Source organism: Corvus hawaiiensis, chromosome 21 (assembly GCF_020740725.1).
Source record: "Corvus hawaiiensis isolate bCorHaw1 chromosome 21, bCorHaw1.pri.cur, whole genome shotgun sequence".
Classification (NCBI taxonomy): domain Eukaryota; kingdom Metazoa; phylum Chordata; class Aves; order Passeriformes; family Corvidae; genus Corvus; species Corvus hawaiiensis.
Genome location: NC_063233.1, coordinates 1,293,169 through 1,318,689, shown reverse-complemented (window position 1 = coordinate 1,318,689; position 25,521 = coordinate 1,293,169). Strand labels below are relative to the sequence as shown.

At 39.1% G+C, this 25,521-nt stretch overlaps 1 protein-coding gene and 2 long non-coding RNA genes across 3 annotated transcripts in view; 2 read left to right on the top strand and 1 right to left on the bottom strand.

Moving 5' to 3' along the window:
• Window positions 1-17: 17 nt before the first annotated feature.
• Window positions 18-7,253, top strand: LOC125336692. The gene is made up of 2 exons (XR_007207823.1): window positions 18-742; window positions 4,616-7,253. It is a non-coding gene; the product is annotated as an uncharacterized LOC125336692 (long non-coding RNA).
• Window positions 7,254-16,658: 9,405 nt separating this feature from the next.
• Window positions 16,659-25,521, top strand: part of LHX2 (LIM homeobox 2) — a 33,794-nt gene continuing 24,931 nt past the window's right edge. The window contains exon 1 of the mRNA XM_048325854.1: window positions 16,659-16,879. The gene's annotated coding sequence lies outside the window, so the exon portion shown is untranslated. The remainder of the gene's footprint in view (window positions 16,880-25,521) is intronic.
• On the bottom strand, window positions 17,112-25,310 carry LOC125336799. The gene is made up of 3 exons (XR_007207852.1): window positions 25,089-25,310; window positions 20,600-24,569; window positions 17,112-17,276 (listed from the first exon to the last, which is right to left on the bottom strand). It is a non-coding gene; the product is annotated as an uncharacterized LOC125336799 (long non-coding RNA).

Here is a 25,521-nt window from a genome sequence, read left to right as displayed (position 1 = left end):
CTGTAGTGCGGCGGGGCCCGGGGCGGGCGGTGCGTCCTTGTCCGGGAGAGCCGTCAGGGAAAGGAGCGGGCTCTGCTCGTGGTGCCGAGCCACAGGAAAACAGGGAACGGGCAGAAACTGATGCACAGCAAGTTCCACCCGAACACAAGGGAGAACTTCTTCACTGTGCGACTGACTGAGCACTGGAACAGAGAGGGTGTGCAGTCTCCCTCACGGGGAATATTCCAGAACCGTCAGGACACAATTCTGTACCGTGTGCTCTCGTGACTGTCTGGACAGGGAGGTTGGACCAGATGCCCCGCTAAGGTCCCTTCCTACCCGACCTATCCCTTGTCTCTGTGACCGCGGCAGGGAGCGCCGGGGATCGGCAATGGCAACGCTGACGGGCCCCGCTCCCCTCAGGGAGATTCAGGCGGGACAGGCCCCGCTCCCCTCAGGCCCCCTCAGGCACCCGCCGCGCTCAGCGGCTGAAGAGCGTCCCGGAGCGACCCCGAGCAGCAGGGCCGGGCCGGACTGACGGGACTCACCCCGGTGGCGGCAGGAGCCGCCTCCCTGCCCGTCAGCGGGACGGAATTGTCAGGCAGCCCCGGACGGGGCCAAACCGCCTCACCAGCTTGATCCCGAGCCCTGGATATCCACTGGTACCCAGGCCAGATGAGGAGCACGACTGTCCATCTTGGAAAGCCCCGTGCAGAGGGGAGCGGGTCCCATGGGCACAGGCCGGAGTCTCGGGCAGGAACAGGTATTCGATGTCCAGGGACTGCAGAAGTCAAAGGAAAGAGGCAGAGAGAGGGGCTGGGAGGGGTGCCCTGGCAGAGCTGTGACAGAACATTGTGCACTGTGGGGCAGAGAGACCAAAGCGGCTGAAAAGACAATAAAACATGACTAGAGAATATCTCAAAGCCAAGCAAGGTCATAAAGGGGACTGGAGATTTCTCAGAAATGGAATGCGGTCTGCTGAAAACATGTGTTACGTTGACTCAAAAATTGCAGATAGACAGCTTTTGAAGCATGTCGTGTTGGAGTTGGGAAGCAGGAACAAACAGGTACCCAACTATTTCATTAAACATGATTTACGGGAAGTTTTCAGGAAGGTTTGGAGCATTTCTAGTGTACTTTAGCAATTTTTAACTTTTTAGAGTTGGGGATGATCTACAGTGAGGAATGAAAGAATTGAAAATTTGTCTTAAAAAGGCCTCCAAAGTGCAAATCATTGTGGACACCAAGTGCTTGGCTGAAGAACCTAGGCAGCTAGAAGGATGCGAGAGAGTATAACCTGTCTGAGATCCTTTAATGTCCCGTTTGCTCCCCAGAGACTGGGTAGGAAAAATCATACCACCCTCATTCAAGTAATAAATTTAAAACATGTTAAGTACTATGCAAGAAGTCCTGGAAGATTTATTCACAGTTACAGTAAGTCAAAGGCGTGTTTGGGGAGATGAGGAGGAGTGTTTCTAGTACTAATTTGAGTACTTGAGATGAGGTGCTTCCACCGCAGGCTTCCACCCCCAGCCTCTGCCACAGGAGCCATGTGAAAGCTCAGACTTCAGTGCCCTGGCTTGTTCTGTGGTGTGATGCACCTGTCCCCAGCCCCGAATCACTGTTTGATCTGTAGTGCTGTTCCCTGTCCCAGGCAGACATTCCTGTATGCATGTGAAGTAGCTTTGTCACCAAAATTACTGTGTTCAGACAGGGATATTCTAACCCTTTAAACATATCGGTGCACTAAGGGTTACACATATAACAATGAAATAGAGGTAAGTTCATAGAAATATTGTTAAAATTGGTTGCAAAAGCAAAAAAAATCCCTATGGTCAGTAATGAGTTAAAAAATAAGGAAGCTGGTAAATACAATGCTGATGCAGTGTAAAATAACAATGTGGTAAAACCCCAACATCTTAGGAGTGTCTAAGAGAATTTCTTACGTTTCATCGCTGTTACATTTCATCACATGTTCCTTTTTTTGGAACATGGATTGACATTCAATTTAAGAGACAGATTCACAATTTTAGTTTAGCTCTGTTTTGTGTAGTGAGCTTTTTAAAGATTTGGTAAACTTATTAATATGAACAGATGTAGTAAATATTTAATGGGGACATGTATGCAAGAGTAGTAGACTGGTTTATATTTCATTGTTTTTAGACAGGACATGCTAAAGAATAAAAGGCTGGGTGATTCAAATGAGCAATTTAAGCCCTCTCACACAGAAAATGAGTGGTTGGGAAGTATGCATTCACCCCAGTTTGGGGGCAACAAGATATAAAAGGTGGATTTCGAGAACTGGACTGGATAGCTGAGGTGTTGGATGAACTGATAGTGGCTGATAACTATCACATGTTGGGAAAAATAGTGTTTGGCAACTTCCTTTAAATATATCTCCGTGAACATCTATTTCGTAGTTGACTGATTTGTAGTGAGCGTATTTTCTTACCCCGGGGAAGAATTATAATGGCAATCTCATGCTGGTATCTGCTCATCAACAGTTTCTCAACCGGGATCTTGTGCAGGTGTATCCCTGAACTTTTGAGCAGGAGATATTATAGTCACATGGGTCATGTGATAAACATGAGACAATACATTTGAAAAACAATATTATAGTGTATTTCAAGAAGAGGATTACCTACCTCAAGTTCACAGTTAATAAAGACAAGTTTGATTAATAAAAATAAGTGGGCATGTGTATGGAAAATTGTAAGGTTCCTTCCTTGCAAAAGAAGATATACTTAATAGGACTGGCAACATGCAAATTCAGTCTATGGAAACTCGGGTTTAAAAGACTGCCTAATAAAACAGCTGTGCGCTTGTAAATCTGGTAATGCTCAGTCAGAGGAAACCAGAAAGGTGAGGACAGGATGAGTGTCCGGAATTTCTCCTACTTAAACAATAGAATAGACACTAATATGGAATTTGTACTGTGCTTTCTAACTGTATTTTGTATGTATGAAGCAAGCAAAGTAAGATATATTCCAGAATCCAGGATACAGAACATGCTTGTACTCCCCAAATGCTGATAATACAATAGGAGAATTCATTCAAAATTTCAACTGAACAGACACTGAATATTTAAATATTTGTTCGAATTGTGAAAACTATATTTTCTGTGAAAAAGAAAATGGGGAAATAGTGTTAAACGTAGATGTTTCTGTTCAAGTGCAGGAAATTTTTCTCTCTATCTGCCTAATAGTAATATCTGTTCCAAGCTGTAGAACTTTTTTCCTCTGCTTTACCTGGTGTATTTATGTAAATAAGCTGCTCATTAGGTACCCCGAATCCCATTTTCTGCAATTGTGTCAATGGCCCCCATGTCTGCAGCTGGCCCAATGGTTGATGTAATTGTGTCCCAGTGACAGGGCAGCAGAGACAGCGAAGCCCCCGAGGAGAGAGAAGGGTTCCAGCAATGCCTGCTGGCCTGGCCACGGAGGCCTGGGTGTGAGTGGCTCAGAATAGATGAGCTGATTAACTGTGAATCACCCTCCCAGAAGAGATGAAGCATTAATAGCAAACAAAAGGGAAGCAGAAGGGAAACTTCAGGCAGAAGAAAATAATCCAGGAATTAAAAGCTTGGTGAAAGCCCTAGGATGCTTCCAGATTGACCTGAAAGTCTAAGTTCAATAACATAGAAATAGAGGTCTGATACTCCAGGATGGATTTTGGTGAATGTAACTGAACCTGTATTTTAATATGTAACACACCCACAGCAACAAATGTACATGAGAACACGTTACTGTTTCTTCTCTGCCGGTGACAACCCTTCTGAAGCACAATGTAACCTGAATTTACTGGGGAGATTCTCCCTGCTACATTTCAGCCAATGAGAATGGCAAGGGAAAAAATGCTGACTTTAGAGATCAATAGTAAAGCTTCATCTAAAAGGTTATGCCTTGGAAGAGAATATCCTGCTATCTGACTAATATTGATTATAATGTTCATGTACATTTTTCCTAATTTCTTAGTGGATAAATATTAGGAAAATCTCTCCCCATGTTTATAAACTGATAGAAAGCTTATTAAAGATATTTTTTCGATGTGAAATGGAAGTTATTTCATCAACATAATTCTGTAATTCTTGTTGTTATCAAACAATGAGCCTCATGAGTTATGGATCAGGTCATTACAAACAGCTTCCAGAAGTGTTCACATATGTTGCTTGAGAAAAAAAGCCTGTTCTTAATGCTCCCAGACTGGAATTCATTGGGCATTGTTAGGATAGCTGGTTACCCTCAGAGACATTCACTTATGCCCTGAAACAAGAGAGATGTTTAAATCAGCCTATGTGCCTATTTGTATGGATGGAAATGGGTTACATTGACTAGTTTTCCATTACAAGTTAAGAAACAGTAATTTGTAATTGCACAGAGTGAAACAGATATTTAGAAAATCAGAAGAAAACATAAGAAGAAAAACAAACAAACAAACAAAAAAACCACCAAAATTCACTTATAAGAACATAATCAAAGAGTTAAATCAAAAGCATTCTGTCTCCAAAACTGGACACTAGCAGATGTTTAAGGAAAAGTGTAAGAATGTGGAAATATGTAGAATTCTCTTGCAGCCTCCAATAAATTAGTGTGTTTTCTCAGCCACAGATGCTGCTTCAAAATAATAACTTTTGCAGGGCCTGGCAGTGGGCTCCACGTGGATATCGAGCCGAGCCATTGACCACAAGTCCATGTTGACTGTCACCAATCACCGCCTCATTTTCCACATGCCTCAGCACGGTTTCCGAGAGGTCTGCTCCATGATTTTGCCCAGCACAGCGGTGAGACCGATCATCCTGTCTTCCCGTCAGTGGGAACGTCACTGGATTGCCCTAACTTCTGAAATACAATGGACAATGGCTCAGCAACATCATCCACCAGTTCTCTCAGGACCTGTGGATGCATCTCAGTTCCCATGAGCTTGTGCACCTTCAGGTTCTTTAGATGGTCTCAAACCTCATCTACTCTCACAGCAGGTGGTTCTTCGTTCTGCCAGTCCCTGCCTTTACCTCTGCAGTGTGGGCAGTGTGGCTGGAACATGTGCCAGTGAAGATCAAGGCAAAAACATCACTGAGTACCCCAGTCTTCTCCATGTCCTGGGTAGCCAGGTCCGCCATCTCCTTCCTGAAAGGACCCACTTTTTGCCTGTTCTTCCTATTATCAATGTACCTTTTCTTGTTGCCCCTGACATCCCAGGCCAGAACTAATTCTATCAGGGCTTTAGCTTTCCTAACCTGATACCTGGCTGTTAAGACAATTTCTCTGTATTCCTCTCAGTCTACCTGTCCTTGCTTCTACCCTCTGTAGAGGCTTCCTCTTAAAAGCTAAACAAGCAGTAAAATACCTTCCCTTTCAAGTGTTTGAAGTACCATACACTGAATGACCTTTTCATTTTCCATTTACAAAGAAATAAGAAATAACTATTCTTATTTCTGATACCTGTGATTATACCAATAGCTATAACTCAGGCCCATGAAATCCTTTAATGTAATGAGCCATGCTGGAGAGTCATTCCCCTAAAGAAAAGAGCTCAAGATGATTGACCTGAAATGGCCTCTTCATTTTTTAGTGAAAGGAGATCTAAATATGGCAAACATATTTAGATATGTGCTACTGTCTCTCAACAGACATCTTCCTCATCAGAATCTCTTATGATTAACAAGAATTGGTTATTTAATTTTAGGGGTAAACTAGCAAAATGTCTGTAACAACTATCTGGGTTTTGTCTTTAACTGTGCAGTGATTTTTCTGTCAGAAAAACCTTTTTTTTCCCTTTACTTATTTCCATTGTTTGCACAAGAGAGAAGTAGCCAATTCGGCATCAAGAAGTCAGTGCTTAGAAAAGTGTTATGGTGGAAGAGTGGGCACCCTTTGTTGGTTGTTTCATGTTTGGTGTGTGCAGAGACCATTTTTGTACTGTTTCCTGCCAGCATCTTCCCCATAATCACTTTCATTCTCACCTGCTGGATCTGTTTGCCTGTATCATCTAACACAGCTCTTCTCTAATTTCAGAAATTCTTCCTGTTATAAATGTCTTAGGCTTTTACCTTTACCTTCACCTCAGAGCCCTCTCCAGCCAAGAACGGCAGTTTTACACCCAAAATATATCCATCTCACCATGAACATACCTGTGTGTGTTACCAAAGACACCAGGAGGTGGACTAAAGAAAAAACATTGGAAAGGTAAAGAAAGCTATAGTGAAACACCCCAATTTTTTGAAAAGCAGGAAACACCCACCTTTCCAAGGGACAGACGAAGTTCTGCAGCATTGGTCCCAAATTTTCTTTTAATACAGTTCTAACTAGATAGAATAGGCTTTGCAGTGTTTATCCTCCTTCCTGCAGTCTACCAGAGTTAACAGTACTTCTGTATTTTTGCTACCTGATACTGTCTCACACACATTTCATTCTCCAAATTTTCACCCAAGCAGCTTTAAATTAACACTAGGTAGGTAATAACAGTAGGTTGCTTACTCAGTGGTTTGCTTTTCTCTGGGGCTTACAGACCCCTCCTTGCATGTCGCAAAAATCGTCTGGCTCTGGCTTCTCGGAATGGCTCTGCCTTCCCAGCACAAACACTGCCTGCCTGGTTCTTGCTCTGAAGCTGTTGAAGACACTATTTCATCTGCCAATAATAAAGAAGCAACTGACCTAAGTTACTCTTCTCTGTTCACCTTGCTGTGATGGCAGAGTGCTGACTGTACCATTATTGCTCTATAAAGTGAAGTCAGATTTATGAGGCAAAATCTATGATGGTGTGATTCCAGCTAGACGAAAAAAAGCCCAGTATGAAAATAGTTATTCATATCTGTGATAGCCTTTGTCACAGAAAAGATAACCCTCCTGAGCTGAAAGGAATAAGATCACTGATGTAAATCAGACTGCTGCATTCAAGTCCCTCTAAGTTACTAATGAGCCTGGAAGAACAAGGATACTTAGGAGAAATCCAGAACAGCAAGACGTAAGTTGTTGGAGCAGAGGGAAGTACTTACTTCAGATGATACTAAACTCTTGTACAGTAGTGCCCAGCTTAAGCTTGTATAAGAGCATGAAAGAGAGGGAAGGAAAAAGAAAGAGATAAAAAAAGAAGTAAGAAAGAGATTAAAAAAAGAAGTAAGAAAGGAAGGTGTGAACAAATGAATGAATGAACAAAAAACCAAGGAATTTATAAAATGCAGTGTTTCTAACTTGGTAATGTTTATTATTTGAAACATGATGTTATATTTTGTTGCACTCATTCTAGAAATAAGAATAATAAAATCTTGCTATGAAGCACTGGTGTAGGCGGTGTTATTTTCTTTGGGTTTTCCCTGTCTCACAGAGTTGATGGGATCCTAATTTCAGAGTTTCAGAGTAGAAATTAAAAGAACTTTTTTATATGAAATTAAAGCATATTGTGAGCCAGGCTTCAAATGCAATCACTACAATCTCCATAAATCAAAAGACCACTAGCAGTGTCAGCTTCACTGCCCTTCTAAGGAGGAATTGCTTATCCTTTCTGCCATAGGACAGGGGCAACATGATAACTATTGATGGCTCACTACTTATTAAGTTGTCATCAGACAACATGTTGTCATAAGCTATTATTTTTAAATTGTTATTAAGAAAACATCAAATGGCACTTCTGTAATGTAAGCTGGTTGTTTTAACAATGAGAAGGTATGTGTTGATATCAGAGTTGAACTACATAATGTTAAAATCAAGATTTAGTTCGTATTGCTATGTAGAAAACTGATCAAATATTTGAATTACTACAATCTTCAACAGCGCAACAGTGATTGAATAGTAGGGGTCTGAGTCTTATGTAATTTATAGTCATTTTATGTGAGTGTAATTCCTTATGATTGCTGAACCATGATATTCCAACTTACCTTTCTGGCAACAGCCAGTGCTCGGCAGGCAGTAGCTGTTTTGAACTTAAATATATAAAATGGAGTTGATGGCCTACAAATTTATTTTACTGATTTTCCTGCTTTAATGTTCAGAAGACATCAGTAATGTTACCCCTGATTGATATTAGGGTAAGTAAGTTCCAGATCTGCCCATTCTTGTTTGTACTCCCCCTTTGTCCAAGAAGTTCAAGTAAGATGTGTCTGATGTCCTGTACATAGTGGGGGAAGAAACCTGGTCATATCAAGAATTCAGCGATTCTTGACTAGCTTGGGGATTGTCTTTATACTGTCATTGATTAGTGTCTGTCGTTAACTTAATTTTTTAAAACATGTAGCATTATTCTTCAGAGACTGCAGGGTCGCAGTACAGGAGAGATTTCTTCCAAAACTGTAGGCATTGTTTGAGAAAAAAAAGAGTGGTGCTTTATTTCTAGATGTTATTTTAATTAGTTCTTTGATGCTAATGATCCCATTCCATTTTGGGGGGTAAAAACTAAACACAAACCAAAGTGCACTTATCTAAACATTGCCACTTACTTTATACTTCACAAAAAGTCAATTTTATTTGTGTAATTGCTGCAACTATACATGATCAAGATGTAACGAGGTGATACCATGAGCTAGCAAATACCTCTTCTGAATTCAATAGAGAAACTTTAAATAGGCAGTACTGCAAGCCAGCAAATATGCTCCCTTTCTCTAAAATGGGGGTAACATCCTGCTGGAAATGCTCTTTTGAGTCTAGTTCTGACACTTTTGTGGTATAATATAAAATTATAAGGTGGGGATACCAGTATGCTCCTGTCCTGCTGCCTCTAAATGGAGCCATCGTTAAACGTGGTTTGATTTGTCCTGGTCTTACAGTTAATGAAGACTGGGTGGTATTTCATCAGGGTTAATGCTCTTGGTCCTTGTTATTAATTCCCCTGTAAGTACTCGCCTTTTTCTAGACTTTCCAGTTAGTCCTGTAGGATGTTAAAAAATGTTTTGATACATATGTTAGTTGTTTTAATCGTAGAGCTATAAAGAACTAAGTCAAGAAAAGCCTCTCAAGTAATACACAGGAGTTAGTTTATAAAGTAAGTAAAGCTGAACCACTAAGTAATAGTGACCACAATATAATTAACTTCAACATCCTCAGGGGAGAGATTGTACAAAAAATGAGGAAGCTAGTTAAAAAGACCCTAAAGTCAGAAGTGAGGAAATTAAAATCCTTCGACTCAGCATGGAGGCTACTTGAGCAACCATAACAGGGTAGCAGAAGGTACGCATAATCCCAAACAAACACGGACGCTGACAAGCAAAAACAATCCATAGGGCTGCAGGAAGGTTCACAAAGATTGTATAGTCAAACATGTATTTTTCTGAAGGTAGAATTATAACTTGTGAAGTCAATATGGATAAAACACAGTGGCTAAGATACCCAGTGGAGATTAGAAGGATGACAGAGGATTTGAGGAGCAGATAGCTCCTCAAACATGAAAATAAGATTTTTTCAAGTATTAAGAAGCAGCAAGCCTGCAAGACATTTTATAAGTCCAGTGGGCTATTTGGTAGAAAAGTAAGAAAACTAATGAGAATACCGTGACACTGAAATGAAAGTAAATGACTTGTTTGCATTAGCATTTTCACACAGAATTTAGGGTAAAATAGATATACCAAATTTTCTCCTGTTATGTACTATAGAAGAGGTTTTGTCAAACACAGGAATTAAAAGATGTGCTGGAACAAATTCATAAATTAAATAAAAACAGGCTCCTAAGACTGGAAAGTAAATAAATAAATTCTAAGGGGATTTCAAACAGAAATTTCTGAACTACCAACAAGAATAGTCAATCTGATTAAAGTCAGTACACATCTAAAGTAAAGCATTTTTCCCCTAAGAGGTATAAGGGTAGTTCTGGAAATGTCAACACAGAGATCCATATACATAAGAAATAAAACCAAGTTAAAATAAAATTGCCCATCCCTTAAGTTAGAATGATGTGATCAGAATTCAGGGACCTGTCCTGAAAGTACGTACTTCTCCAGCTCTTCAGGATAGTGACCTCCAACATGTCTACAAAGCTATTTGAGTGTTTTAAAATGTATTCATTTCCAACTAAAAATGATCTCACAGGAAACAAGTAGTAGAATAAAAAGTAAATGTAAGGCATGTGTGTGCTAGAGGTGTAGGGGTGGTCTGGCCTGACCTGGGGTGTGCAGTAATAAAGAGCCAGGGCAGTCTGGGCTCGCTGGCTGGCCTGCGTTAGGAGAAACAGACAGCCCTCATGGCCTGGGACCTTACCGCAAATGGGGGGGATTAATCCCTTCTGCAAGTGCTTTTTTCTCTCTATAGGATTGGGAACTTGGTGTAGTTGTAGGATATTAACTACTACTAACTCCTACACATGGGAGGAGAAATGAGCCATGTCCCAACTACCTGGAGATAAGGAGGGTTTTCCCTGGGGAACATTCTGAGGATTCTGATAGGACTCACCATTTCTGGGAACAGGCCACTGGGTTAGATAGGCTACTGACAGAGTGGGGCATTTTGTATTCTCCTGGGTTGCTGTAGAAGACAGTGTTTTTCACAATTAAGTAGATTGCAGTTTGGACATTATCTAATGTTATCCTTCTAGAGTAAAACATTGACGGAATCAGCAAAGTAACTGGCAAAATTCTGTGGTTTGTAAAGTGAGCCTTTAGGAGATTGATGTTTTTCCATGAACTTGGCTATCTATAAAGTAACCAAAAACTGTTGGAAAGAAACCTAAGGATGTTATAAAAGGACTGGCAGAAAGACACGGAAAATGGAAAAAGCAATAGCAAATCCGATAGTTTATTGAAGTAAAGCATACCAAATTCTGGAAAACATTTGGGGAAAGGTAACCTGCAGTGTTTTTTGGGAGAGTACATGTTGCTCAGGTTTGCATAATTGATTTTCCATAACTGAGAGGTCCCAGCATTCAAATTAATTGTATTCCTTTGTCAAGATTATAATTTTACATTGTTATGCTCAAAATTCCATTCTGATACAGTTGAATATGCTTCTATTTCTAGAGAGTTTCTTCTATTTCCCATCCTTTGCTACCTTGTCAGTGTTGATGTAGCAATTGTGCTTCTCTCTGAAGTCACTGGCTAGACATCAAACTGGGGTGCTGCACACAGGCATAAACACAAGGCAGTGTGTCCAGCTGTGGGAGGGGGGTTAGAGATCTAGAGTGAGAATTGTTTTACGTACTCACACACAAACCTTCATTCTGGAAGGTGAATACCTAAGTTAGGCTGATCTGTGTACAGCACAGACTTCTCTGTTAAAGCTGAGAAATACTATTCCAATTTTGCCTGCCTTTACATTTCATCATTCAGAATTTTTGACTGAATTGTAGATTTTGACATCTTGTCTTTCTTGATTTCCCAACCTTGTCTTTTCATGGTTCTTCAGTTGCCTCTCTAATAATTTCTTCACTTATCCTTCATCCTGACATCACATCTCCAACTCTCTGAAGATATTTAGCAGAATTATATTTTTTGCTGCCTACTCCCCCTTCCAATCCAATCTTATTTTGGTGTAATCTCACAGTCAAACAGATTCAGCTATCATCCCTATGTTCCCAATTGTCAGATCCACTTATTTATTCTAAACCTGTCTTCTCCTGTTTGAAGTGAAATCTCACTTTGTCTTCTTGAAATGTCTTTGTAGATACCTCACCATCATCTGCTGTTCAGAATGGGACTAAACAGAATTCCTTCCCTCTTTCCTGCTCTGCAGTCTTCCCCCACTCATTCCTTAATCACTATGTACATACTGCATGTCATTCAGCTTCTCGCCATGTATGGTCAATGCTTCTGGTTTGAAAATGTATTTAACTTGAAGAATGTCCAAAACTCTTTACAGTAACAACAACAACAACAACAACAACAACAACAACAACAAAAAAAAAAAAAAAAAAAGCAGCCCACAAAGGGTAGTTGAAATATTGAGCAAGCAGAAAGTGATACGTTGAGAAGCCAGAATATGGCAGTGTTCTCAGTACAGCAAAGGCAGAGCACCAGTAAAGGCAAAGCGACCTTGTGCATTGCCCCCCGGGGTGCTGTGACTGTGACCTCGGGGAGCCGCATCCAGGCGGGAGAGGGAGTTCACTTGCCAGGGCCCATTCAGTCGTGAGCTCCTCTGCAAAGCCGCCCAACATGGGGTCCAATTAGTGCCACTTGTATTGGGGAATATTTTTTAGAGACCTGCTGAAAGCAACTGCAATAAGATTCTCAGATTAACTTTACACAAGCCACAGCTCCAGGGCCCTCAATCATTTTCATTCAAGGCAGATTTTGACTGCAGTCTGTAGGAGTTTTTGGCTAATGAAGGATCAGGTCCATCCTTTTGGTAATTTTTTATCATTACCTGGTTCCTATTCTGCTAGCCACTTTTCAGTCTGTATTTTTATTACCTTTCCCAGAAATTAGGAATAGTAATGTTTACTACTTCTGTTAAGTGCCTATAGTTATATCAATAAAAAGCAGGTAATATTTAATTTCTAGAATTACCCACCTGCCACTGAACTAACAAAGCCCATATAAATCATTCCAAATGAGCACCTTGAGACATGTCGAGTCCCAAGTTAAGCATTATAAATGCTGGAAAGATGCAGAACAGAAAGTAAAAGGTCCATCAACTAGACTTTTTATTAAAAAAAGAAAGGGTAATTATTCACAGATATCAAATCACACAAGTATGAGAAAAAAACAGAGGGGAAAAACTTGCTTAGTAGTCATCCAACCCTGAATTTGAGCTGTTGTTCTTCTATGATTATTGTCTTTTGGTATGACTCAAATGTGAACTACACACAGAGAAAGAGAAAGAAAGAAGAAAATTGAGCTGAAATTAGCCTCCTGCTCAGAGGGCACTGGGTTATCTTGTCCATTTCTTATCCAAAGATAGTAAAAAATAAGCTTAAAAATGTGTGTAATTCTCAAATATACTTGAGCTAGAGCATATTAACTGTTAAACTATCGCTTATTTGTACTGACCACTGTTTTAAATACAGGAGAAAGCACTAGCATTGTAAAATGTCAATTGGTTATGTTGATTCCAGGAGCCAGGCAGACGTCCTTTGTGCTGTTCACACTTAAACCTGAATTATATTGCTTAAGTAAATAATTAAGACAAAGCACAGTAACATTTGTAAATAAGTTAAATAATTGATAAAATACAGGGAGGGGAAACATATAAATACGCAACAGTATCTTCTGTTTAGGAACTGATAAAATGATGACTTTGTTTAGTGTGACTAAATGCAAGGACCACTGCCTGTATTTTATGTCTGCACTTAGTTGCTGGCTCAGACCAGACAAAAGCATATCGCGCAAAACTATTTTAAGAGAAATTGCTCCTTGCCATGTAAATTCCTGCTAACCAGTGATTGCTCACAAATACTCCATTGGGAAAACTGAAATCATTAAGTAAACAATTTAAAAGCTGAAGTAGAAAGTGCCGATTGCTCTAGCTCAGCTCACCAGGCTGCTCAGATACAGGACTCCTTGCCAGTGTAACAGCATATTTGGAAATATCTGGAGTGCCCATTTTGTCCCTCGTAATGAGGAAGTGAGGCCAGAAGTGGTAACTGGTGGAAAGACAATGAGGACATGAACAGCTTCTGTTGCTAATCCAGGCATTGTCCCTACTCCATGGGGATAGCAGAGGAGTGTAATCAGTATCTCGTACTACTGCAAAACATATTATTTAACATATATTATTTAACACAATGCCAACTGCATTGATCTGCTATGAAACTTATACTTTTAATAAGTTTTAAAACGAAGTGCTTCCTACCTCTGAGTTTCTGGGTTTCATTTCCCTTTCCCTCCTTTTTCTAATCTCTGACCTGCTGGTGGCTGAATAAAACAAAGAGTGTTTCCCTGTTCCTGGCGCGGTGCTTACGGGAGTTCCTGCGTACCTGTGGCATTTGCATCCCCGCCTAGTCCCAGGGCTGTCTGTGGGCACCCTGACCCTGCCTGGGGTCCGATGTCCCCGTGCCTGGCGGTCCTCTCGGAGCGGCGCGGAGGCTGCGGGGCCGGGGGTGCCGGCTGCCTGCAGGACCCGGGCGGACCAGGCTGGATTTAATGAGCGCGTCTTCCCTGACAGATTCATTATTTGTGTTCGGTCGCTTCAAGTCAAAACTGATTAGTTACACTTACTGCAGCAAAGATTTAATGATTTTATTGTTTATCTTCAATTTATTTTGATTAACATCTCCGTTCTTTTCATTGCAAGTGCAATTAGGTGTAATATAGCAGCGACTACTTTAATTTTGCTGAAATTAAGATGAATAAGTGACGGATTATGGCACTTTGTTTAACAAATAAATCATAGTTAAGAGGATTGTATTAGTAATAAATGAAAAAAACAGGCAATCTAATTAAAATGCATGGAGCTGATTGTTCAAGTTTCCAGAAATGTAATGAATTTTCATTTTAGAAATCAACTAGATTTTGGTGTAGTACTTAGGTATTGACAGTAAGATGACAGAAAGGCACCTTATTTTGTAAACCATCTTAATTTCTTTTATTATATTGGTAGAAGGAAATACAAGCAATGAAATGAAGATGCACATTTAAATTTCTTTAGGAGCTAGGATGATTTTGTCAGAAAACACTGCAATTAAGGTATGGTAAAAAAAGAGACTATGAGACTGAAATGAGGGGAAAACTAATTAGTTCAATTCTCACATGTTCAGACTTCAGCATTTTCTGCAACAGATGAATATTCTCCAGGTCCCAGCCACAATTTTCTTTTAAGTTCGTAAGACTCAATTCACTGCCGCACAGCAAAAGCCTCAAGACATGTAAGATGGAAGAAAGAACTAACATGAAGAAAACTGAACTCAACAAACAGTGAGCAAATCAAGATTGCTCTATCCAAGCATCCCCAAATCATGGGGCAAGTAGCAGGGCAGCAATCCCAGAGCCAGCTTACTGTGGGGGTCGTATGGGCTTAACTTCTGATTGAGGAAAACCAAGAGGAAAACGAACCCTTCAGAATCAGAAACTTTATCCCTGTGATGTTTAAAAGACCTTGTATTTGACAGGACAGCTTTGAAGATAAAGACCGAAGTACTCTCCAGCTACAGGCTGTTCAGCACCCCACACTGCTGTCTGCAATGCACTTCAGTTTCGCACAGTTCACTCACGGTAGAAAGGAGACATGGGAGATGTTTTTGAGTATATTGTGCTATATTTTTGATGCCACTGTATCTTGCCCAGGCTCTCTTTACAGAGCCTGGAAGAGCTGGCCTCTGTTCTACACATTTCCATCATCCTTCTTTCCCACCCCACCCCACACTGGCCAGTTGCTCTTGGATGGCCAGCATATAAATTTGTTGGTTAAAATGTACACTGCCATCCCTGGCTGCAGGGATGGGGTAGCTCTGAGCCAAGAGATTGGCACTGGAGATGAGCGAGGATGAGAAGGGACTGCACCCTTTTCCTTAATGTGCAATACTCTTTTTTTGGGGAAGGCTGTAGGAGGATTTTGTTCCAGGGATTAAGGTTAAAGAAGACTTAGACAGAGCAAGACATACTCTGTTAAGACCTTGCTTTGATTTTTTTTCCCCTATGTATTAGGAATTGGGGGAGGGGGGGGCGTGGCAAGGAGAGAAGAGAGGAGGAAATAGAGAATGCAATTTCTACGATCACAAAATCTGCAAGAGAGTACTTTGTTCTTCCTAAACTTTTGAGCCCTCTTCTTCTATTACTGTTTCTCTCTGTAACTGCTTTAAAACACTTTTTCAGATATTCAGAAAAAAAGTCAGTATTGAAAGAAGTACTTATTAGGATTTAGTAGTAATTTTTGAGGGTTTTTTCCTGCCTTATTTAGGGCTTTATCACTGTACACTCCTTGAAATACAAGAATTTCAGTGGCAATGCAAATTTGTTCCAGATAAGGATCTTCCTCACAGCTTTAAAAGGGACCTAAAATTGTATTTTAACAAATGTCTGCAAAAAAAGAAAATTGAAAAATAATTCCTGTCCTATGGGTGTAGTAGGAAAAATCCCTGAAGCCAGTTTTTTATTAGTGTAAAATAAATAAAGGGAAGGAGGAGGTGAAGTGAGCGCATTAAAAGGCCTCCTTTCTTTGTCCCTTATTATACTGATCAGATCAACTCGTTACATTAAAACAGGTAGCTCTTCCTAAGCGTACAAAATCAAATAAATATATAAGTCTGGGTTCATTCAACAAGGCAGTATACCAACTTATTTGCAAGTGTTTCTGTGTCTCAATCCCTCTTCTAATATCAGTTTTCAATATTTAATAAATAAATAGATGGTAGGTAAAGACAGGGTAAGAGCGGGAGATAGACAAGAAATGATGCTAATGACCAAATCAACCTGTAAAAAGCAGCCCTGCTCTGACTGGAGCCCCTGTCATCAGCTGAGTGCCATGTAGGAGAGCCCGAGGAGCCGGGGGAGGCTGTGAGGGCTTGGTGAGCTGGAGACTGGCAGCATCATTGGTTTGAACGGGCCGTGATTGATTTGTCACCAGAGGCCCATTTGGCTGGGCGAAAAGCCCTTCTGATCTCAATCTCTCTCTGCTTCCTTACCTCTGCTGTCCCCTCTCCCTTCTCCGCATTGGGAGGCTGGCACAGCAGCTGGGCAAGGGGGCTCAAGTTGGGGCTGACACACAGCAAAAGGGTTTAAGGTCACGGCTGCTGAAACTCTGTAAGGACTGACAGGGGACATCCAGCTCATCCTACTTCTCACTTTCTGTCTTGCCTTTAGAACTCCAGAGGTTTGCAAAGCCCCCAGTACACATCCACACAAATACACCAGCACTCCATTCCCCAAGCAGACACACAACCAAAGCCTCTCTCTGCCTCTCTCCTTCCCTCTGCCTCTGTCTCTCTCGCACACACTCGCACACACACTCACGCACACACGCACTCTCTCTCCCCACCCCTTCCACCTTCCCGTTATCTGTGGCTGGGAGAAACCTCTAGATCTACAAATATTAATTACAAAGGACAACGAAAGGTAAGAAGGCGTCAATTATCCAAAGGTGTCGTGATGTTATTTCAAGTCAATTGCAAATGTGTGAGGGGGAAGATTTCGCCCCAGTGATTCCTGTCTGCTTGGCTGATGGGGACCGGAGCTGATTCCCTCCCAGAACTGCTGCAGCTATGCCTTAAACCACACACTTTCCAGCAGGAGTCATCAGCATGGGCCTTTCTGAATTCTCTCTTTATTTCATTCATTAAGGGCATTAGGCAAGTTGGAATTTGTATGAAAAGGATCCTATGGGAATACTGTCTCCAGGGTAGGTATTTTCATGACTTTCCACATCCTGGGGCTCTCTCTGTATCTCTTCTCTTTCTCTTTCTCTTCTGTTAGATGGAGCTTTAAAGGAGGCTGCCCTCATCTTCCCCCTAATCTGGGGAAAGGAAATATTTTGAGCAGCATATACTGAGTGACAAAATATTTTATTTATTTTATAAAGTGGAAGCTACTAAGAAATTGTGAGACCTTTCCTGCTTAATTTTGTTAATGGGCTTTGTTATAATCATTATTATTCCTATTCCTGTTTTCAGGCTTTTCTCACACAGGACTTTCTAATGACAATTGCCTTCATTATCCAAAAAAGAAAGAGATAGCAGAATGGACAACAGCAAAATAATATTAATCAAACAAAGGCAGAGTTTAAATTAAAAGGTCTGTTGTGTTCTCATAAAAGCAGGACAATCTCAATACTCTAGCTCATTTCACTTGGCAAAAGAATGTGGCATCAGTTTTTTAACTTTAAAATAGTTTAATGAACACGAATGGAGAAATAATTTTTCTGTGTATTTAGCAGTCTATAAAGAAGAGAGAATGCTTTAACTTTGATCGCCACAATTAGTTCCCTGGGTATCTAGAGGGGAACAGGGCAGCCCTGGGAGCCTCAGTTCTTTAGATACAAAAGCATTTAGATCGCTTTAGAGCAGTTAATCCTGAGACTGGCTAGGGTCCCTTTTGTTTTCTAACTCCATTGTGGGTTTTGTTCAGTTTTTTCTATTCGCATGATTGACTGCCCAATGGATGCTAATTATCCAAATGTCGCTTCTGTCCTTTGAGTGACTTTCTATGTATTATGGGCAACTGTCATGCATTCTGTCATTCTATATCATATTACATGTATTATCATATGAAAATGGTACTCTGCATAAAGGAAGGTGTCTGAACCAGCAGATGCTGCAGATATTTAGAGGACTTGCCTAATTTGAATGGATTTTCTATAGAAAAATTGGTCAGAAAGCATATAGGGGAGAGTCAGAAATTGAAAGTTTATCAGGTAATTATTTTTGTCCTTTTGCTGTTTACATGATAATGTACAAGGCATTAACTGTCTCTGCTTCTGAAATCTGCAGCCACCTTCCTCCTCCCGAACCAGGCAACCCGTCTGTATTTATTAGAGTATGACAGCTTAAGCTAATTAAACTGATATCTGTCTAAAATAATAAGCCCAGAAAGTTAGAATAAACATTATGACTATAAGCAGAAAAGGCAGCTATACAAATGTAGCATCAGTGTTATATTTTAATGATAAACTGAAATTCCTGTATGAAAAACATTGGATGTAGAATTATGAACAATAATAAAGTTCTGCAAAGAAATTTTTGTAAATATTTTTTGCTTAGATCTTCATCTCTTTCCATGATATTAATAAGGCTAAGGGCTAACACAGCTGTGAACTTGAATATTTTTTATTTTATACATATGTGAACATATATTTAAAAGGATATCAAGGGAAAGGTTTTTACTGCAATTTTTCCACTAAAATAACTTAACACACCTCAGTGTAATGTGCATGCCAACACTTAACAGGAATACAAGATTTATAATGATAGGGCTTTTTAGATTTGCACTCTGGGGTCCATTGAATCCATAGGCACATCCAGAGTTTCCTATCCTAAAATGTTAGGATAGCGTTTTATATTTGCCATTCATATGAAATACTGTGGATATATAACACTGAAATTCATGTTCTTGAGCTTCATCAAATATATGTGCAATAAGTTTCCATTAATGATAAAGCTAAATCATGGGAAATATGTGCTTTAGGAAATAACACAAAGATGCCATAGAGAGTCTTGCTCTGCTGTATCAAGATGCTTTGAAATTTTACATGATCAGATATACATGATCAAGCTGTGCTTGTTAGGGTACGAGGGGCTCCAAATGGTCAATGGCTATTGATCAGGCTGTTAAGTATTTGTTCGCAATTCTTTATATCCCAAAAGGTTCAGGGAAATGAACAGTGAAAAATTGCATCAGAGTCCACCTTTGTTTGAGATTGATGTATCAAAACAGAGTATTCATTTGCCAAATCTGTTGGAAAAAATGTGTAGTAAATTATGACATAAAGACTCCAAGTACAGAGTATTTCTCTTTTTTTAATTATCTTTGTAAAATTTTAAGTGCTAATTAAAAATGTAGAGACAGAGTCTTTGTAGAACACGAATAGTGAATTATTGATAAGAGCAGATTTACACAGCAAAAACAGAGATACAATCGTAGCTTATCAGTTGACCTTTACATTTTACTTTACATTTTGCTCATGCCAAAATTTTTTTAACTGAAGTTGCAATGACAGTGATGCAGGAGAATCCATAAGGTGAAAATGGAAATTTCTGTTACTCTTAGAAAATAGCCAATCTTACTGGGATCAGTTACTATCTTTTAGTAATTGAATACATATTACTCCTCATGAAGAGTTCAAATTAAATGTGGTGGGTTTTTAAAATGATAATGTCATTTGGCAAACATCTCAAAATATTTTAGTAATAATTCTTTCTTGAGATTTCTACAATATGTATTTCTACAAGTCCATCATATATATTATTTATTTTTTAAATGATCTATAAAGCTGGTTCCATAATTCAAAATATTACACGTGTTGAAAGAGAATGCTAACCTATAATTCTTGCAAAATCATACAAGGCATACTTTATTTGATTTAATTATACTATACATTACATAAATTCATAAGATCTTTCCTGAACACAGAAATCTCTGAAGAGAAACTTAGTTTACACTAAAGAAAACTACTGAACACAAAGAATTATTTCTGCAGATATTTGCCTCTAAAAATGATAACATATGTCTGTGTCTGAATCTGCAAATAGATAGATGGTTACACACACATATGTTCATACACACACACAGAGCCTCATACTGTGATATATCTTATACATATTTATATAAACAAATTTACATACTGCATCTTTGGAAATCTTAAAACCAGCAATACGTATTTTGTGCCTCATCTTCAGATGGTAATTCCCTTAAAAGTATTTAATATTTTCCAAATGAGAATTACATTGAAAAGAATCAGCCACGCTTATATAAAAAGTTTGCAAAGTATAAAATGGGCAAAATGTTCCGGATTGGTGGGAAATGCCCTCTCACCTTCTCGTGTCTGACCTGCCACTTAATTAATCTGCTCTTGTCTGGGAGCGGACAGTGTGAGCAAGAGGCAGCACAGCAGCAAAGCCTCCAGCACTTGGAAAGTTCACAGTACATTCAGCTTTTAAAGAAAATCGTCCTACTCAAGTACATTTATAAGATTACTTGCCACTGTTTCAATTTGCATCTTATCTGACTTCTTCTTCCTGCCAATATTTGCACGTAAGGTGCCCTGCGTGTCCCTGTCCGTGTCCAGCTCCGGCTCTCCCCACTCCCCAGGCTGCATTACAAAGTTCGTCTCTCTTGCCATACCTGCTCTTGGGCTGGGAAATGGTTCTGCAGAGCCAGGCGGTGGCATTCAGGTAGTCCAGAGAAGGCTTTAGAGTGACAAAATATTGACCGGATTTGGTATTCACTTATGAAGGATGACGTTAGTGCCACAAAAATCCCTGTGATGTACAGGGAATAGTTAATTAATTAAAGGACCTGCTAATTGCTACTTGAGGTACTGTGCAGAGCTGATGAAGAGTGCTTGGTGCAAGGTTAGGTTCTCAGTTTTGAGTGAACATTTTCATTTAAAAGATTTCTTTAAAGTACATCCTAATTTTTTAATGTTTTTTCAGGTTACTGTATCTAGTTCAGACTCAAGTGTTCAATTGAGCTTCAATTAATTATAATATATAGTCAGGGTTCTTTAGCTGGGATAGATTGATGGAGAAGCTTTGTTTCATTTGGTGCAGGTGGCACTGTTTAATAAGCACAGGAGAGAGTGAATAATGTAGTGTTTGCAAAGAGAAATAAATGCAAAATAGAGAGGTGCAATTAGATCAGCTCAGAGAAATAAAGGATAAATATTAAATAGTCAGGTATCTTGCAAATATCAAATAAAATAGTAATAAGTATCCAGTTGAAAACTGCCATTTTAATTTATGAATATCTAAAAGCACTGCTCTAAAATAAATCTAGTGAGCAAGTCTTCTGCCTTCATTAGGCAGGCACTTTTCAATATCTGGAAAATACCAGACTGCTAATTTTTAAACTCTACACATTATTTTTCTGATACTGAAGTATAAATAGTTTCTGAATTTAAAATACAAACACGATGACTTCAAAAATTAATTTCTAAATTGTATTATAAAATACCTTAGCATTTGGCACTCTTTTTTAAAAATTGGAGCTATGTTATATTGGGGAAAAAATTACCCCATGGAAAATTAATCTGGAAAAACTTGTAAATCAGTATCAGTAATGTACTAGCCAATGAGGGGCTTCTCTGCATGCACTAAAGATGAAATAAAGCTGCAGAAGATTATTGAAAGGAACAACAAAATTGTAGTTTAAAAAACTAAAAAAGCCCGTGAAAATGAAAATCTTCTAATGGCACACAAAACCCCAAACCAAGTTTATACTCCTGAAAATAACAAATAAGAAAAAAAAAAGGAGAAATGTTATTTGACTTAAAAAAAAAAAAAAAAAAAAAAAAAAAGAAAGGGATCTGGGTATCTGGTAGCTAAGAGGATAGTCCTGTAAGCTACTTAACAAAAGAATGTAAATGTATTAGGCATTTCAGCAACACTTCTGCATCTAAGAATTTCAGCTGTAGACAGATTTTCCACAGACGATTCCCCCCTACTGCTAACCTCTTAAATATACCTATAAAATACAAAATGTTCCAAATCACCTCCAATAAAGGAAGCTTCCTTACATTAAATGCATCGAATATTTGTGTTAGAAATCTGAAGTGCTTTCTGATGTGGTTAAATTCACAAAGAAATGTGGTTGTAGAACAGAAAGGAATGTATTGAGCACATCACTCTGAATATTTGCAGATGGATACAGAGCTGGGGAAGTTGACTTGTAAAGTATGGAATTAATCATATTCTTAGGCTCTGAATATTCAAAGAAGGCAGTACTATCAGAGTCTTTTCTCTACAAACCTTGTTTTTGTTATGTAGCCGTGTTTACCAAATCCCTGATACACCCAATCAGGGCAGGCTCCCAAACCTCGAGGATTGGTTGATCCTGAACTTGTAAAATGTTTATGAGGGAGTGTTTGCCTGGTCCTGCAGCCCGGGGTGCCCTGCTGTCAGCAAGGAGCTGCCGGGACTGCTGCACACACAGGGGCTGCAGGAACGAGACAGGGAGAGCTGGGCAGCCACAGGGAACTTTCTTATCTCAACTCTTAATGTGCGTTTGGGCAAAAAACCTTCCCCCCAAAAAAATAACCTTCCCCAATTTGTTAAAAAAATTAAAATCTGCCCATTTACATTAAAAACATGTTCCTACAAAGGACCTTGTTGCACTTAATTTGAGCTCTGACTGTAGAGCAGTAAGATTAGTCTGCAGTAAACAGATTAAAAAAATAATTAAGAAGCAGCTACAGTACTAGATGCAAAAAAGAGACATTTTTGCAATCTTTGTCATGTTCTGTGCATGAATTTACTGAATTTCTAGTAATTACCACTTTATATTTAGTAAAAGTTATTCTATTTACATTTTTTACTACGGTAGATGCTTGTCAGGCAATCAGATGTAAGCACATCACCGAGAATGTATATTGCTCAAAATAAAACTCCAAAGCTATCTTAAATATACAGCTACTGACCTTCAGAATCGTGTTTTCTTTACCAATTCACTGTAATAAAAATGAACATTTTGTCATCACTTTGGGAAACTGTGCCAAACACCTTAGAACACATGTCACATGCCAACTTTACTTCATTTTTCTCCTCAGGGAATAGATACATCTGGAATCATAATCACAGATAAAAACCTTGACAAAATTGCACATGAGCCCAGCCCTTCTCTCCAACACCTACCTTTTCATAACATTTAATACAATATTAATATCAGTTACTAAAAAGGCTTCCAACCTTTACATTTCTGACATAACATGTTCAAACCCATATTTCACACTTCTTGTTCTGTTTTAAGTTCAGTGGATTTAACAGGACTCTGGAGAGAAGATCATGTGGTTGAAGATTTCCCTCCCTCTTTGACACCCGTAGAGGCAGTTTTGGAATTGTTTAAATAGCTGTGGCTATATAAACTGAAATATGTGAGACATTGGACATCTTATTTCTTTCTCACATCTATAGCTATGTGCTTGTATTTTCCTCTGAAATCAATTGCTTGTACCAGTGAACAACAATTTCAGCACAACATCTGGGCAAAACCTTCAGAATATTTTCCTTTTAAACTGTATTATTTCTCTTTCCTGCATATGCCTGGTTTACCAGACAAATACAGTTAGCTAGTATATATAATAATATTATTTGGTATTTTTTATCTGTGATTGACAGTTTTTCAAATCAAAATAAAACACAATCTTAGTCGATCATCTTCTTGAGAGTGCGTTCCTCTTTTAAGCTCGGTTTGCTTCTCAATACAGACAGAGATCTAACTCCATCCAGGGTAAATGGTGAAATTATAGCTCCAACAGATCCCATACTGTCTGAAAAATGCTTGGCTTAATATTTAATACCTAATTCCTGGACTGATATTTTTACTGCATGCTTTTATCAAACACTCATCAGCTGGTATTGCAAAGAAAAAGAATTGGAAAACTTTGCACATTTCCATTTATGATTGTGTTTGTAATTAATCCCATGCTGGAAGTACCTCGGGCAGCTCACTGTATGGCTTTGTTCACGTCAGAATGGGGAGAGCAACCTCTTTTTGTTACATATTTAACAGCTTTGAAAGACATTTTTTTAAACAGCAAATGTACTAGACAGCTTTAAAGCAGAGGACATTAAATAGGAGCCAATTATTCATTCAGCAGCTCTACGTGCATCAAAAACATGCATACCACCAAATTTTCCTGAGACAAACCACTTAAATTTCCCATGACTCAGACACCGTTTCTGTACTAACTAGATAAGGATAGCAATGATTTACAAAAAGAAACAGATATAACATGTTTCTTACCCTGGAATACTGAAAAAATCTTTAAAAAGACATTCATTTACAATTTGGGGACAGCATTGGTGACAATAAATATCCTATTTTTAAATGGAACAGTGTTCCTTATTAAGATAATTTCATTATTCTCTTTCACTTTAAAATGACCCAAAGTGTCTGACTCAGTATATAAAAAGTGCAGAAGGTGATCCATGAATGGAGTAATAATTTGCCCGAACCGTTTCAAGCCAGTCCATGGAGCAGCTGACTGAAGCTGCTGGTCTGTCTGCAGCAACTCGAGGAGAGGAAGAGCTGAGTTGAGCTCCACTTGCTGACAGGAATCAAACTGGCTCACATTTTAGGAGAACAACATCATTGCCTATAAAAATGAAGAAGAGACAAAATAAATAAAACCAGTTAATGTTGTAGTTAACTTGCAAATCAAGTAAATCTGTTGGTACAGTATTTTAGAAATAAACGATAACAGCATCACACCAAACACACATTTCCAAACATATATGCATTCTGATTTTGATTTAATGGTATCTCAGCGTCAACTATTGCTTCCTTTGCTGGTACACACTTCCTGATGCCTACTGTGAAGGGTGCCCATATTTACAACTGAGTAAGATGATTAATTACACCTTGTCAATCACGGTGCATGAAGACATAACACCACAGCAGACAATGAAGAAGATGCCCGAAGCTACAATTACATTTTAATTCATAGTTTATTGTATGTTCCCGTATATTGCAGTCTAATAACCGTAGGGGCATTGAAAACATATGAGATATCAATCACTCTGCCCCCTGGTCTTTCATGTTTATATTATTCCACAGCCTTTAAATTACCATAAGTAGTTACTTATTTTCTAAGCTTTCTTCTCTTCTCTCTTACCTTTTGCTTCCATTTATCTTTTATTCTTAGTACCTTTATCCAACAGCTATAAGTATTTGATGGAAGTTTGTAGCTCACTTAAAATCTGTAACAGACAACCTGAAACCCAGCAATTAGTAAAGACAGCTTAGACTTGTGTTCCTTTGTTGAAGGAGGCGTTGAATCTTTTGTTCTGATTTAGTCACGGTAGCTGGGTGGAAGCTGGTACCTCATTATGTGGTTGGTCTGTTTGTCTGGTAGGTAGCAGATGGTACTGGAGATGACGTTACCAAGAGAGGCAGGGTAGAGAAACTCAAGACCTGTGATTTGTTCACCTGTCACCTATAACAAAATACAGGTTAAAAGACTTTATTATTAGCTGCACCATTTTTTTAATGAAAAAACTCTCATTTCAAATGAGCCCACATTTCATTCTGAAGACGATTTTGCTTCA